Source organism: Spermophilus citellus (assembly GCF_964194105.1).
Source record: "Spermophilus citellus genome assembly, chromosome: 2".
NCBI classification, from domain to species: domain Eukaryota; kingdom Metazoa; phylum Chordata; class Mammalia; order Rodentia; family Sciuridae; genus Spermophilus; species Spermophilus citellus.
This window is the reverse complement of record NC_138183.1, coordinates 198,266,377-198,283,349: the sequence shown is the minus strand read 5'-3', so window position 1 is coordinate 198,283,349 and position 16,973 is coordinate 198,266,377. Positions and strand designations below refer to the sequence as shown.

General features: G+C 39.7%; 1 pseudogene across 1 annotated transcript; it reads right to left on the bottom strand.

Annotated features, from left to right (window-relative positions):
* Positions 1–5,035: 5,035 nt before the first annotated feature.
* Positions 5,036–8,087, bottom strand: LOC308634639 (olfactory receptor 52N2-like; annotated as a pseudogene). The gene is made up of 2 exons: positions 8,081–8,087; positions 5,036–5,978 (listed from the first exon to the last, which is right to left on the bottom strand). The product of its transcript is annotated as an olfactory receptor 52N2-like (transcript).
* Positions 8,088–16,973: the final 8,886 nt, after the last annotated feature.

The following is a 16,973-nucleotide window of genomic DNA, read 5'->3' as shown; positions in this document are numbered from 1 at the left end:
ATCAGCAACAAAACTTCTGAAATGGAAATAAGGAAAACCACTCCATTCACAATATCCTCAAAGAAAATAAGATACTTGGGTATCAACCTAACAAAAGAGGTGAAAGATTTATACAATGAAAACTACAGAACCCTAAAGAGAGAGATAGAAGAAGATCTCAGAAGATGGAAAAATGTACCCTGTTCATGGATAGGCAGAACTAACATCATCAAAATGGCGATATTACCCAAAGTTCTCTATAGGTTTAATGCGATGCCAATCAAAATACCAACGGCATTTCTTGTAGAAATAGACAAAGCAATCATGAAATTCATATGGAAAAACAAAAGACCCAGAATAGCAAAAGCAATTCTAAGCAGGAAGTGTGAATCTGGAGGTATAGCGATACCAGAGGTCAAACTGTACTACAAAGCAATAGTAACAAAAACAGCATGGTACTGGTACCAAAACAGGCGGGTGGACCAATGGTACAGAATAGAAGACACAGAGACTAATCCACAAAGTTACAACTATCTTATATTTGATAAAGGGGCTAAAAGCATGCAATGGAGGAAGGATAGCATCTTCAACAAATGGTGCTGGGAAAATTGGAAATCCATATGCAACAAAATGAAATTGAATCCCTTTCTCTCGCCATCCACAAAAATTAACTCAAAATGGATCAGGGAGCTAGATATCAAATCAGAGACACTGCGTCTGATAGAAGAAAAAGTTGGCTACGATCTACAAATTGTGGGGTCGGGCTCCAAATTCCTTAATAGGACACCCATAGCCCTAGAGTTAACAACCAGAATAAACAAATGGGACTTACTTAAACTAAAAAGTTTTTTCTCAGCAAGAGAAACAATAAAAGAGGTAAATAGAGAGCCTACATCCTGGGAACAAATCTTTACCCCCCACACCTCTGATAGAGCCCTAATATCCAGAATGTACAAAGAACTCAAAAAATTAAATAATAAGATAACAAATAACCCAATTAACAAATGGGCCAAGGACCTCAACAGACACTTCTCAGAGGAGGACATACAATCAATCAACAAGTTCATGAAAAAATGCTCACCATCTCTAGCAATCAGAGAAATGCAAATCAAAACCACCCTAAGATACCATCTCACTCCAGTAAGATTGGCAGCCATTATGAAGTCAAACAACAACAAGTGTTGGCGGGGATGTGGGGAAAAAGGTACACTTGTACACTGCTGGTGGGGCTGCAAAATGGTGAGGCCAATTTGGAAAGCAGTATGGAGATTCCTGGGAAAGCTGGGAATGGAACCACCATTTGACCCAGCTATTGCACTTCTCGGACTATTCCCTGAGGACCTTAAAAGAGCGCACTATAGGGATACGGCTGCATCAATGATTATAGCGGCACAATTCACAATAGCTAGACTGTGGAACCAACCTAGATGCCCTTCAATAGATGAATGGATAAAGAAAATGTGGCATCTATACACAATGGAATATTATGCAGCACTAAGAAATGACAAAATCATAGAATTTGCAGGGAAATGGATGGCATTAGAGCAGATTATGCTAAGTGAAGCTAGCCAAGCCCTAAAAAACAAATGCCAAATGTCTGCTTTGATATAAAGAGAACTACTAAGAACAGAACAGGAAGGAAGAGCATGTGGAAAAGACTACAGTAAACAAAGACGAATGGGGGGAGAGAAACGGAGAGAGAAGGGAAAGCATATGGAAATGGTAGGAGACCTTCAAGGATACATAAAATTATAAGAGGCTATGAGGGGCAAGGGGGAGGGAAAAAAAAGGGAGAGAATTGAACAACAGCAGGGGAGATAGAGAGGGAAGATGGGAGGGGAGGGGAGGGGAGGGGGGATAGTAGGGGTTAGGAAAGGTAGCAGAATACAACAGACACTAATATGGCATTATGTAAAAATGTGAATATGTAACAGGTGTGATTCTGCAATCTATATTTGGGGTGAAAATGGGAGTTCAAAACACAATTTGAGTCTAATGTATGAAAGATGATATATCATGGGCTATGTAATGCTTTAAATAATCAATAAAAAATTAAAAAAAAAAAAAAACAAATCCTTTTTGGATCTTGCGAGGTGCTTGGTGATATGCTCTGATTGAACCTACCACGTGGCAGACAATCATTTTGGAAGAGAGATATGTTGGAAACAAATTGGGTGAATATCCTGATTTCATGGCACTACTAAACTAAACTTGATCTTAGCCAACAGGATAATAGGATAAGAAGCAGTCATGGCACTAATCATCTGAAGAGTAGGGTTGAGGGCTGGGGATGTGGCTCAAGTGGTAGCGCGCTCGCCTGGCATGCGTGCGGCCCGGGTTCGATCCTCAGCACCACATACCAACAAAGATGTTGTGTCCACCAATAACTGAAGAGTAGGGTTGAGGAGGGCACCCAGTTAAAATTTTTAAAGTAATATGCTCCATGAAAATTACAAGAGCAGGATAGAGAACACAGGCTTTCTTGTGTCACAAGTTCTTGAGTCAAATATTGTGTGGGACCCATAAGAATTTAATGGCAGCTCTGTATTTACAGAAGCCATTCTCTCAGAAGAGAATAAATACTCTTCAGTCAAAAAAAAGAACAAAAGAGAATCACTTCATAGAGGGCAGGGTAACCATAAGGGACTTCTCACCATCCCAATCATAAAAAAAAACTATTCTACAAACTTTTAATTGCTTAGAAAATAGTGTTGTATATTATAGTTGTTAAAAATAAAGACACTGGATCCAGGTGGCCTGGATGTAAATCCAAGCTCTGCCACATGCTAGCTATGTGGCTTTCATTTTATAACCTTCCTGTGCCCCAGTATGCCTGCCTGTAAAATGGACATGAAATAGTGCCATCCTCAGACTTGTTTTAAAAACAAATGAGCATATAATGATTAGAAAAATATCTGGAAAATAAGTGCTCGGTATGGTTTGTTGTTGTTGTTATAATCTTGAAACCCTGTTCTTATGAGAATGCTCAACGCCTTCAAAAGAAGTAATTACAGAGAAAGACACAAGGAATCTACGCTCTACCCAGGAACACCCTTTGAAGAACTCAGGCTGGTTCACTGAAGAAGTAGAACTGAGAAAATAGAGTTTATATGGGAAGCAGAAGAAAGCAGGGAGAGAGACAGGCCTTAAGAGACAGAGGTTATGGTGCAGATATGAACAGTCCAGGAAAGTGACCAATGGGCAGCCCCTGCTCAAGGTTAAAGGCCATTCTATGGCCCCTGTGGCCTCTTAGTGGTGATGGAGGAGCAGCACCTGGTGCTCCTGGTGTCCTGCCCAGGCTCACAAGCAATGCACCTCCCTCCCAGCAGGGATTCTACCTTTCCAGACCCATCTTTTTGTCTTCCTCTTTCTCTTTTGCTTCTGAAGACATTTATCTGCCCAAGCTCGATATTGTTTGTTTAACCTTCACATTTTACACAAAATATATGAAAATATTTTATTGTTTCAAATAATCCCATCTTCTCTTTCTTAAATACTCATGTATAATTCAAGATTCATCCCAAATACTATCTTCCCTATAAAGAATTTACATACTAACTCTAATAAATATTGATGATCCTTTTCTTAGTTTCCACAATTTTTGAAAAGCTGTTGCACAACTATCTTTACATTGTATGGTAGCCATTCCATGCATTTTATATCCACTAGGAGAGTAGAATTCACTAAAGTTTTTGTAATCATTTATATTTTTCAGTGCATAACATGGAGCCAGGTACCTAGAGGATAGCCAGGAAAACTTGTTTGCTCATATTGACAAAATATTTGTGGAAACTCAATGCAAGCTTAACCACAGAAACACTAATCGTCCACTACCTGTACAATTGGAAAGATTTCTCCTGCCACTGTGATGTTCAGAATGAGTCAGTGTAGAAGCTATTAACTCATAAAAAAGCAAAACGTGTCAAAAACCACGCTACATACTTTTGTTTTTAATTTTGTACTAGACCATGCAGTTGGCCAGATGCATCTTTGTTGATGGTTTTCTTTTCCTCACTTGTAAAAATACGGATGCTGAGACTTAGATTAAGTAGGTTTTTAAAGTCTAGTCACTACATATCAAAAGACAGAGAACTTACACTTTGGGACTAACTGGATATTAAACTCATGTTATATTTCCTCAAACTCTTTCATACTAACTTTTTGGTTACTCCACATTTCATCCATTTTTCAAATTCTCTCTCCTCCTTTTTTTTCACATGTGTTTTCACTCATGTATCCTGGGCCAGAATCTAGAGGCCTATACTGAGGCCCAAGACTGTATTATTTTCAACTCTGCCCTACTCATTAAATTCAAGGCATGATTTATAAGATTAACTAAATTAGTGTCTCAAAATTAATGAATGAAGGAAAGAGTGAATAAATTATTAGGTACACTAGTAACAACACATTTGCCTCCTTGGTATTTAACATGACAACTATATATTTAGATACATTTTAAATGGAGGTTGTAAAGTGATTACATGGGACAAAATAGAACACTTAGATATTTTTGTATGAAGCATAAGGTATTTTTTTCAACAATAGCAAACAAAACTCAAACATTTTATAAAACATCTAAATCTTGCTTATCTTTGAAAATTATTAGAAAATGTTGCAACACTGAACCTTTCTGACCTGGCAAAAATGCACTTGATCTGCATAGAATTTCTCCCTAGTGGAGAGGATATGCTTGCCCACATTAGTCTAGCCTCCTACTTCTCCACACAATGTGTGGGTACATCAGGCTTACTTTTTGCCTTTTATTAACTTTCTGGTGTCACTAGACATATGACTCTATAAAAATTCATGACAAACATAATCTTTATTGGGAATGAGTATTTTACCTTTTTAATTCTACATTCTCTATTTTGGCAGATATTTACTAACAGGAATCAGTTTAAAATATACACTGACAAAGACTTTAGAAAATCTACATTTTAGAATGATTTAATATTTCATTTGCACCTTTTATGAATTCTTCTCCACTATTTTCTCTCCATGCCAGGCAATGCAATTTATGATTCATTTGTCTTAGGTGAGGCCAATATTGTCTCACCTAATGAGTCACCAATTTGATGACTCCTTCCTGAATCTGCTTGGTCTTGACTCCATAAACAATGGGGTTCATGGTAGGAGGCAACAGCAGATAAAGGTTGGCCACAATGATGTGTATGTGGTGGGGAATAATGTGGCCTCCAAATTGATGAGTGAAGAAAGTGAAAAAAGCAGGTGCATAAGTGATCACGATGGCACAGATATGAGATCTGCAGGTGCTAAAGGCTTTGTGACGAGCATCTGCTGATGACAGGCTCACTACAGCCTGCAAAATCATAGTGTAAGATGCAGAGATACAACAGATATCAAACACCCCAATCAGGAGGGCAACCATCAGACCATAGATAGCATTTACCTTGACGTTGCCACAGGACACCTTGGCCACAGACATGTGGTCGCAGTAGGTGTGGGGGATGAGGTGGCCCTGGCAATAGGGCAGGCGTTTGGTGAGGAAAATGAATGGGATGATGAGCATCACACTCCTCAAGAAAGTGGCAAGACCAGCCTTGGCGATGGCAGGGTTGGTGAGGATGGTGGTATAGCGTAAGGGGTAGCAGAGGGCCACATCTGCACTCCAGGGCCATGAGCATGAGCACCCCAGACTCCATCCCAGCCAACATGTGGACAAAAAACATCTGGACCAGTAAGCATTAAAGTCAATCTCCTTGAGGTTGAACCAGAATGTACACAGCATGTTGGGCCAGTGGTGGTGCACAAGGTAACATCAGTGGAGGCGAGCAGGGCCAGGAAGTAGTACATGGGCCAGTGCAGGGCTTCCTCATGACTAATGAGGTAGATGAGTCCCACATTCCCCACAAGAGCAATGACGTACATGAGGCAGAATGGCAGGGAGATCCAGATGTGTGCAGATTCCAGCCCAGGAACACCATTCAAGAAAAAGAATCCTGGTATCAGACTGGAGCTGTTGGCTCCAGATATAATGACTGACAGGAGGAGAGCATTTCATACTCTTTTTTTTTTTTAGTTTTATTGATTTTATTTTTTTAAATACATGAAAGTGGAATGCATTACACATATTACACATTACACATATTACACATATAGAGTACAATTTTTCATATCTTTGTATATAGAGTATGTTCATACCAATTCATGCCTTTATACATGTACTTTTTTGCAATACAATTCTTATTACACATATATACCACAATTTTTTATATTTTATTGTATATAAAGTATATTGACACCCAATTCAAGTCTTCATACATGTACTTTGAATATTGATGTCCATCACATTCCATCGTCCTTGCTAATCCCCTGTATCCTCCCTTTTCCTCCTACCCTTCTTCCCTATCTAGAATTCATCTAATCCTCCCATGCCCCCACTCATTACCCCACTATGAGTCAGCCTTTTTATATCAGAGAAAACATTTGCCATTTGTTTTTTGGGGATTGGCTAATTTCACTTAGCATTATCTTCTCCAATGCTATCCATTTACCTTCAAATGCCATGATTTTATTTTCTTTTATTGCTGAGTAATATTTGATTGTGTATATATGCCACAATTTTTTATCCATTCATCCATTGAAGGGCATCTAGGTTGGCTCCACAGTTTAACTATTGTGAATTGTGCTGCTATAAACATTGATGTGGCTGTGTCACTGTAATGTGCTGTTTTTAAGTCCTTTGGGTATAGTCCGAGGAGAGGGATAGCTGGGTCAAATTGTAACAGTGATAGTTCCCTGGGCCCAAAAGGAAACCAAAGGTAGAGAACATGGAAACTGCCCCCCCCTTTTTTAATCTGTGATTTATTTTTAAAAATTTGTTATTTATATATATATATATATATATATATATATATATATATATATACATGACAGTAGAATGTATTTTGACATATTATACATACATAGATTATAATTTATTCTAATTAGGATTCCACTCTTTGGATTGTACATAATGTGGAATGTCACTGGTGGTGTAACTGTATGATTTCAATAAGGCCTTTGGAATGAGAAGTAATTGGATTTCTCTGGAGTCACTCTGTCTAGTTTCATGCTCCACCTGTTTCTCACTTCACATAGCGTGTGATATGAACGCATTGTTTAACTACATTATGCCTCAGTTTTCTCCATATAACATGAGATTATTTCATTGTTTTCAGGATTATTCAATAAGTTTATTTTATATTATGTGCTAAACTTTGAATAGTACATCATGAATACTTAATAGATATGAGCACTAATCATGATTGTTATTATTGTTACTTCTATGCCAATTTAGAGCATCCCAAGAGATCAAAAGTACCTTGGTGCCGCGTCCGGCGAATGGACCGAGTCCGGCGAGAGACGGCGGGGTTAAAAGAGTTCACAGGACACCAAGGTTCTTCATCCAGGAGGAGGCATGTGTGCCGCTTTATTATCCAAGTTTGTTCCCTTATATACTTTCTATAACTGCAGTGGAAATTTAGCCAAAGCAGGGGAGGAATAACACCTGCTACTCTTGGGTTACCGTGACCATTCCTTATCAGGAAGCTCCGAGAAGGCCAAGATGTTCCCAAAAAGGCACATATGTCTGAGGCAGATAAACATGAAACCACAAGCCTGCATCACGACCCTGTGAGCTGGCCACTTTGACATGCAGAACAAGGAATTCGGGGCTGGGCCCCAGGGGCCAGGGAAGGCCTGCTACCAGCAAGTCCCCCTCTTTTGTTTTTTGCATGTCAAAGGGAATCAAGTAGCCCCTGTCTTAGGTCATCCACTGCCCTTACAGTGCTTACCCATCTCTGGGGAGGCCCCATTCCCCTGGCTTAGGTTGCAGTGCAAGCGTGGAAGTTGCCCGTCACTGGGTACTACAAGATCAGCTCTTGTCCTACGTAAACAGACACTTTTTAGTTAGGATGTCATGGCCAGTAGGACACAACTGCGGATCCCAGTCATCATCTTTGCCAGTGGGATAGCTATGACCAGGGAGCTTTCTGAACGTAAGGGTCTGGGATGACGGCACCAAGTCAGCAGGGTAATTAGGGACCTGGGCAAAAGCAGGTACATAGGAGGGCTCGGGTATTGGCTCCTGTCCAGTTACATCTCATCTCCGGATGTGTCGTAAGTACACCTTGTGGGCAGAGTCGTCCATCTCCAGGCGTTGGTAGTGAACCTGTATTGGCTTGGAGGTTAAGATGTTAATCTGGTCCTTAATGAATTGAGTTATCCTATTTGCAACACAAGGTCCCAAGGTTGCAATCAAAAGAAGACTCAGTAAGGGTCCCAGGAGGGGAAGAAGGTAGGGCAGGAACCCATTCATCCCAGTCCAAATAGGGTTCTCGAATAATTCTTTTCTCCTTTTCTCTAGGTCTTTTTGAATCTCCTTGATTTTAGTGTGAACTATGCCCGATTTATTGGCATAGAAGCAGCACCTTTCTCCCAAAGCTAAGCAAATCCCTCCCTGATTGGCGGTCAGCAGATTTAGGCCTCGCCTATTCTGAAGGACTACTTCTGCCAAAGAGTCAATTTGGTCTTGTAGATCCCCAATAGTGCCAGATAGGGTCTGCACATCATCTATAAGCTGCTGAGATAGATGGCGATAAGAATGTATCGCTGTACCCAGTCCAGCTGTGCCTGTGCCCACAGCAGCCGTTATCCCCAGTGTGGTGAATAGTGGTAAAGCCTGTATAGCTCGCCTGTGCCTTTTTACTAGGGTGTCTAGGCTGGGGATGGGCAGGGGCTCATCCCCAGGGACAATGGTTATATCAGGGAGGAGCAGGGTGAGAACACAGACACCTGTCCAATTTGCAGGGAGTCAAGGGAAGGCAGAATTTTCTCCACACATAAAAACAGTGCCATTAGGGGGACAGAGGGCTGGAGTGGGTGAGGAATAGTTCTTGGTTATTGAGATTGACCAGTTTCCAAAGGAAGTCACTCCAACATCAACATCATAGGTGTTGTTTTGCATCATACCCAGGAGACATTCTGTAAAAGTGCCCATAGGTTGGACCTTGAAAGGCAGTCCGGGCTAGCAAGTATCATCATCAGATATGGTGGCATTGATAGGAACCGCCACGGGCATGACCACCCCTGTTGTTACGCAGAGTCACCAGTCACTAGCAAGCGTGGGATCAGAGTTGTTAAGTAAAAAAGGGTGGTTTTTAAGATATCCCACGTATTGGCATCCAGATCTGGGAGCTGAGACTTAGGCAGCAACAAGGGGTAGTATATGAGGTCAGGGACCTGTGGTTTCAAGAGCTTGATAACTTGAAGATGTTTAACAGAATCAGTAGGTCCCCCCTGTCAGAGATCCCTGTAGGGGCTGCAGTGGGCCAACAGGAGGACTTACCAACCTCACCCTGGCACCCAGCCAACTGGAGTTTAGATTCAATCCCCCCTTGGCCAAAAAGAAACGGAGTGAAGTGAAAAGTTACTCTTACCCCCTCCCCCGACTGGGTCTTGGTCAATCTGGCCTCAAAATACTGTCGTCCCATGAAACTACAGAAGAAGTGACACCAGAGATCATGTTCCTGTCTTAATTTAGAAAGAATGTCTTGATTATATGGTAATATGAGAACATCAAAGGTTTTCCCAAACAAGGCATCTCCTAGATATTTTGCTTTCCAAACTAATTGTATTACCAGATCATGGAAAAGTATCAAGGCCCGGGAGGGGGATGCAGGTAAGTGAACCCAATAAATAGGACCAGTCTGCCAAAAGACTCCAGTCGGGGTGAATTTTGACGGCAGAACAATGAATAACAAGGACTGGGAGTAGTCCACCTGCATTACCTGCATCTCTTGTAAGGCTGTCTCTATCAATCTAAGTGCCTTCAAGGCTTCTGGAGTAGGTTTTCGCAGGGAGGTGGGTGAGGGGCCTCCTCTCAAAAGGTCATACAGGGGTTTAAGTTAGTAGTTCAATATACTTAATGTTTAAACAACAATGTGAATTTATTTACCAAAATTAATCTTTATCTTAAACAGTAAGAATTATTAGGCAATAAGGATCTTTCTTTAAAGAAATAAACTTACATTTTAATAGGTGTTTGTCATGTCAAAATATGGACAAAATTTTAGCTCACATTAGTATAGTTAAATTAGGAAAATAACCTGAAATACCCTTAAATTAATTATAATCAGTTTAGTATACATAAATCTCTTTTTTAATTGTTCTAACTTTTTACATCATCTGTTTAGATAACAATATAAAAATCTTTTTTTTTTTTTTTTAGGAAAATGAATATAAAGACCTTGTTTTACCCAAAGATGATTTCTTTCTTCTTTTTAGGATCCATGTGTGCTTTTTCTTTGTTGAAACATCTTTTTCTTTAAAAAAAAAAATATAGTTTGGAACAATTTCTGAAAACCTTAGAATCTATAAACAAATTATTATACTTTGATAAGAAATATCAATGAAAATATAGTTAAAACCCTTAGATATTTTGTAGAAATAATTATAATAATTTATCATCTTATAAGTTTAAACAGTAACCTTGAGAATTAGAAACTACTTGATTGTATTTTCACTTAAAAGCAAATTTATAGTAAATACATTTATCTCAAATACCTGTAACTGAAAAGGCAGAGTATCTGATAAATGTAAATATAAAACATAAATTATGGGTTTCCTGTTGAAGAAAAACAATTAGGCAAATGTATATTAACTAATCAATTAGGCATGTGCTAATTAATTTATAGATTAACAAATATAGGTTATCTGAATATATATATTAAGAATAAGAACATAACTTATAATTGTATTAACTTTATGTAACCACATGGTCTTAAAATATTTGGATCCATTTTAATTTATTTTTAACTAGGAGTGCACTCTTTTATGTGATGTCACTTGATGTAACTGAAATAAGATCCTTGAGTATACATTTTTATTTTTATAGTTAGCAATGAGAATAAGGATTTTTTTGGTCATCACAGGAACTTTGCCGGCTTGTTCCTGTGGCAAGCAAATGCATCCTCATAACCTCCAAAATTAAAAGTAAAATATAAAGAAGCATATTTGATATCTCTCATCAATAGAACATCATTTAGTAACACAACTATAAAGAAAAAGGTTATTTAACTTAGAACTAGCTTAAATTTAGGACTGTAACATAGAAACTTGTAGAATTAAATTTTGTCTGAAAAAGATATCTTTCGTTAGCATTTACAGGTAGGCATTTTTTTAAAAATACAGGCTCTGAGCAGCTCCGGTAGAAATCTGAAACACAGCAGTACAAGTTAGTGGCTGGAAGGTGGGACTAGAAGTCCTGTCTGAGTGACTGTGGAAGAACCAATCGGTAGCCCGCAAAAGTGTGGGAGGTGGGACCAGAAAGCCGCTCTTCCGGCCAGGCACCCCATGGTTACCATGGTGATGCAAACAACATGGAGTCCGCTGCCCATTTTCGGGGCAAAAGTTCCCTAAGTTTTCCTAGCCGATTGCATTTTGTTTGATTTTGTCTGCATTTTTCCCCGCCTGGCCAAGATCTTACTGCGGTAGCAGCTTGTTCTGTCTCTGGACCGCCCCGTACACTCTGGCTTCCGGGCCCGGGGCGGGCCTTTGTTCCCATTTCCCGGCTGCAGTGGGCGTCCCTGAGCATCAAACTTGGAAGGACACTCGCTGCTCCAATGATTCCCCTTGCCACATTGGGGACAGGGGCCAGGCATGCCTTTCCGACCCCGTCTATCCCCCTCGGGACAATTTCATTTAATATGTCCCTCTTTCCCACATCGGGAGTAGCCTTTGGGTTGGGCCCCTTTACCATTAAACCCTGACATTCCCATTTTGAGGGCAGCGGCCAAAATCTGTCCAGTAATATGAGCTCCATCAATATCCTTACAAGCTCGAATCATGTCATCAACACTCTTTGCTCTGGTAGATTTAATGGCATTTTGGCAATAGGAATTTGCATTTTCAAGAGCCAATTGCTTAATGACCGGCATGGCTTGTTCCAAGTTAGGGAATATTTTTCCTGCTATCTGCATCAATCGGGCTATGAAGTCAGAATAAGGCTCAGAAGGTCCTTGAGCAAATTTTGAAATTTTTGTTTCAGCATTTGAAATAGGTAGAGCCCTCCAAGCCTGAACGGCTGCTGTAGCTATCTGAGCATAGACCCCAGGATCATAATTAATTTGCTGATTTATGATAGCATATTGTCCCGAGCCTGTTAACATTTTAAGGTTACGCTGTGGGAAGCCGGCATCCTGATTGACTCGGGCTAGCTCGCGACACCTCTCTTGATTTTCACTTTTCCACAACAAAAAATCCCCTCCGGACAACACAGCCCTGCAAAGCTGTTGCCAGTCACTAGGTGTCAGCTGATTGGCAGAGAAAAACTCGAAGAGAGTCAATGTAAAGGGGGCATGGGGTCCGTAATTAGTAACTGCCTCCTTTAGTTGTTTAATATCCTTAAAGGCTAAAGAAACATACACTCTGGCCGGCTGTCTATCGGCATCCAGGTTTTCAATTACTGGAAAAGTTTGGGCTATCTTAGGCTGCCACTGAACACCCCCCCCCGCTTTCTGGGGTTGTCCTCGTCCCAATTGGGGTTGTAAGGAGGGAGCGCAACAGGGATTGGGGCCGTAGGTGCTTTAAATCTTGACTTCTTCATTCGACCTTCCAGTTCCTTTATCTCCCTTTCCAGTTCCTCCTCCTGCCAGCTGTTACCATGGAGCCCAGTTAGTAACTCCTTTATCTTAGAAATGTACTCAGCACTGTGAAGCCCAGCTCAAGGCCAGAGGCCTTGTTTACATATTTTTGTGAAAAACTAGTAAGGGAGTGTCCAGCGCCTGGAGTGCTGATTTTTTCAGACAGTAGCCAAATAAAACAGGGCAACATGAAAATAGGAAATTTATCTACATTGAACCCACTTTTTTTTTTTTTTGTAGAGATTCTTTTGCTGAAAGTCCTAAAATCAGCCATGGTAAATATTCTGGAGAAGGTCAGTTAAGACTTTTTTGTGGGCCTGGTAGGGAGGGGGAAGATGAGAAGGCGGGGTTGAGAGCAGCTAGGGTGGATCTAAGAATGAAGAAGGAGATGTGAAAGAATAATGGGAAAGGGGTAAGGACTCTGCCATTTGCTCTTCCTGGACCTGATTAAGGGCCTGTTCGCATTCAGCAAGCTGCTCCTTAATCTTCACTTTATCAGTTAAAAAGGCATCCTTTACCAATCTCCATAGAGAGAAAGTAGCAATGGGGACTCTATCTGGACCTTGGTCCCTCAACAACTTTTGGGGATCCTGCTTTACCAAATCCCAATCACTGTTATTAAGAAATCCTCCTGTCAGAAACCAAGGACATGCCTGGGCAATAACTTCAACTAATTCTGTTGCAGTTTTTGTTTTTATTCCGGTTCCTTGTGTATTCAACAGCTCTCTGAGTTCGTTGGCCAGACGAACTTTGGCTGCTGAGTTACCCATGGTAGCTACCTGTTCCTTATGTAAGTTTCAATTTTTTTCCCCTTCTCTTATGGAAGGTCTCTTTTCCCCTTCTCTTATGGAAGGCTTCCAATCCTCCCTCTCCGTGGAGGGAGCCCCGTCCGCTTACCTCTGCTTTCCGATCTCGGTGGAACTTCCACTTGCCGCGTCCGGCGAATGGACCGAGTCCGGCGAGAGACGGCGGGGTTAAAAGAGTTCACAGGACACCAAGGTTCTTCATCCAGGAGGAGGCATGTGTGCCGCTTTATTATCCAAGTTTGTTCCCTTATATACTTTCTATAACTGCAGTGGAAATTTAGCCAAAGCAGGGGAGGAATAACACCTGCTACTCTTGGGTTACCGTGACCATTCCTTATCAGGAAGCTCCGAGAAGGCCAAGATGTTCCCAAAAAGGCACATATGTCTGAGGCAGATAAACATGAAACCACAAGCCTGCATCACGACCCTGTGAGCTGGCCACTTTGACATGCAGAACAAGGAATTCGGGGCTGGGCCCCAGGGGCCAGGGAAGGCCTGCTACCAGCACCTTGGTTAGTAAATATAAATTCAAATTAAGCATGCTTAGCCTACTTTACCTCAAGTGGCATTGTATATTTGGGGTTAAAAAGACAGTGTGAAATTTTGAAAATCTCAGCTATATCCAGAGATTGGGAAGTCAGATTTAGAAAATACTTTACTATGACTGTCAGGAGTTTAAAACATATTTTTGTGTTTTAGATAGGATAAGATATATACATAAATGTCTTTTAAAATGTGAATGAAATCCAGGAAAATTTCATTGAGCTAAATCCTTTTAAAAGTCTTGCTAGTTCTAAGAAAATTAAGCCTGTGTCAATTGGAATCCCCACAAAGAGAACTGATCTGTGTGAAATGCTAACTTGGGTGTCTCTGTTTCTTTTCACATAGACAGAAGCCTGTAGAACTACAAGACTGGAGAAAAGACAGGATATCAGGAGAAATAGGAAATTTAGACTTTGTACTGCTGGCTCATAGAGCTTATCAGCCATCACAAACTCTTCCAAGCATCTGTAATATCAATAAACATCAAGCCATACTTGTTAATTTACAAACAGACACAAACTCAGAGCTAGTTCATTCTTCCCCCTCCTCAGTTTATGAATTTTTGTGTATAATCTCCCTCACAATAAGACTCAAAGATTTGCATGGATTCTGCTATTAGGCAAACTAATTATAAAACTAGAATATATACCAAAAAAAGTAAAAGTAGATGACTTAGTGACTTCTCTCTGAAATATAACAGTGATTTTTTATTGCTTGCTTACTACGCACCATGGACACCCCAAACTTCTTGGGTTAAATCTCGTTTCCAGCACTCACTAGCTGGGTGGATTTGAGCAAGTTGCATACTTCTCCTTGCACAATATTCATAATTCACAAGAAGAGTGATAATAATATATACCATAGACATGTTAGAATGACTAAATGATAATCATTTTAGCAATACCTGGCACATGGTTATTAAAACTTGTTATCAATTTTAAAAATTGTCAGATATATTAGGAGACATACATTATTTGTTTAACAGGTATTTATTATTTCCAACATTCCTGGTAGCATTCCTAATTTCTAGGGATATATTAACCAACCAGATAAAGTCCCTTCCATTCAGGGTGCTAATATTTCAATCTAAATACCAATAATATATGTTATAACCATCATTTTATACATAAGGAGATGGAGATGCAAGGGCAATCAAAATATCTATGCCCATAAAAACTTAAAACTGGTAGATGCGAGGTTCAAATCAAACTTTTACTTCAAAGCCACATATTGAATCAGTCTCCATTGTTATAATAATTTACTGATCCTAAACACTCAATAACAGTTGCAAAAACTGCACATAACTAGACTAAACAAGTCAGAATTATCTAGGAAGAAACTGATTTTCAAGGAAAGAAAAATCTATTTAAAAAACTTTTGTTAGTGCATAATAGTTATACATAATAGTGGAATTCATTGTGATTTATTAGCACATGCACATATGTTTTTTAATTGTATCTTAAGTAAGAGATAGAAGAAATGTGAGAAGTTGACCCAAGTAAAAGTTACAGCAAGTCAGTCTTTAGCTTAAGGAGCTCTCTGAACAGAGAGAATGTGTTTGTGTTATAGCTGGATTTTCATCCCTGGACTTATTTACACAGATTCTATATGGCACCTGGTTGCACAGTCATGTGGGAGGATTTTTATATTGAAGCAGGTGTCCTCAATGCTTCTAGGATTCATGGATCACTGTCCACCTACGCACAAAGACCATTCCCACTGGACCTATTCTGAGTGTAGTGATCCAATAATTAGGGTAAAGCTTTTTTTTTTTTTTTCCTTCCTTTCATTGCAACACGAGACTGCATATATTTTGCTATCTCCAATGAATTATGAGGTAGGTTTTAAATTTATTTCACAACTAGGGAAAACCTTTCCCTTCTTATTCCCCAGATAAATGGTAATGTATTAGGGTGAGAGTAAAAAAGTAAATCCCGAGTTTGCCACCAACTACATCTCAAACACTTGTATTTCTGGTACTAGAAGTTTTCATTTTCTGGAAATGTGATTCTTCAACCTAACTCACCTCAGTGTTAGCAAAGACCAGACTGGTGTGCATGCCTAAGAGTTCTGAGCACCACAAGTCCCACAGCAGTCAGGTTCTGCCTCTTCTGAGCATCATTGCACCTTTTGAAGATTATCCAGACTCCAATGTGTGCACCTGCTTTTGGGTCTCTGCAGTTCAGTGTCTCAGAAGGCTCTGGTTCAAAGGAAAAGGTCCTTTGGGATTTTGAGACATTTTCTGCATTTTTCAGCTTTTTATGCAGGGAGGAAACTACAGAAAAAAAATAGTGTCATATTTCTTTATCTTCTCCCTGAACTTCTGACCAAGGATCTGATGGTCCTAGGAAACATTTTTCATTTATCTTGATCACAATATTATGCTCACCACAGCTCACCACTCACCATATACATACATATGTATGTGTGTATATACATGACACATTAATACACACATATACACAAATATTTATACAGATACATATATTTCATAAAGATTTATGAAATAGAAAATTATGCATAGTTGAGTAATAGAGGACTGTGCCTGTCTAGTTATGCTTTGTCTTGAGTTTATCAAGTTGATGAATATATAAATGCTCACAAATATGCATATGAATGTTCACATGTTTATTTTGGAGGGCAAAAGTTGTGGCAAAACAGTTCTAAACATACTTTGTATACATTTTGTTTCCTAAATTTTCCTTTTTATATTCTATTATTATAAAGAAAACCGATTCTGAAGGGACTAGAAAACAAATTTAAATTATTTTTGTCACTCCAATTGGTAAATATCTGAAGATTTCTGCCAAACCCAAAGCAAATGTTAAAAGCAATCTTTAAGTTTTTAATTCAAAGTATATCACAGTCAGGCGTGGTGGTACATGGCTGTAATCTGAGCAGCTCAGGAGGCTTGAGTCAGGAGGATGGCATGTTCAAAGCCAGACTCGGCAAAAGTGAGGCACTTAGCAATTCAGTAAGACCCTGTCACTAAATAAAATAC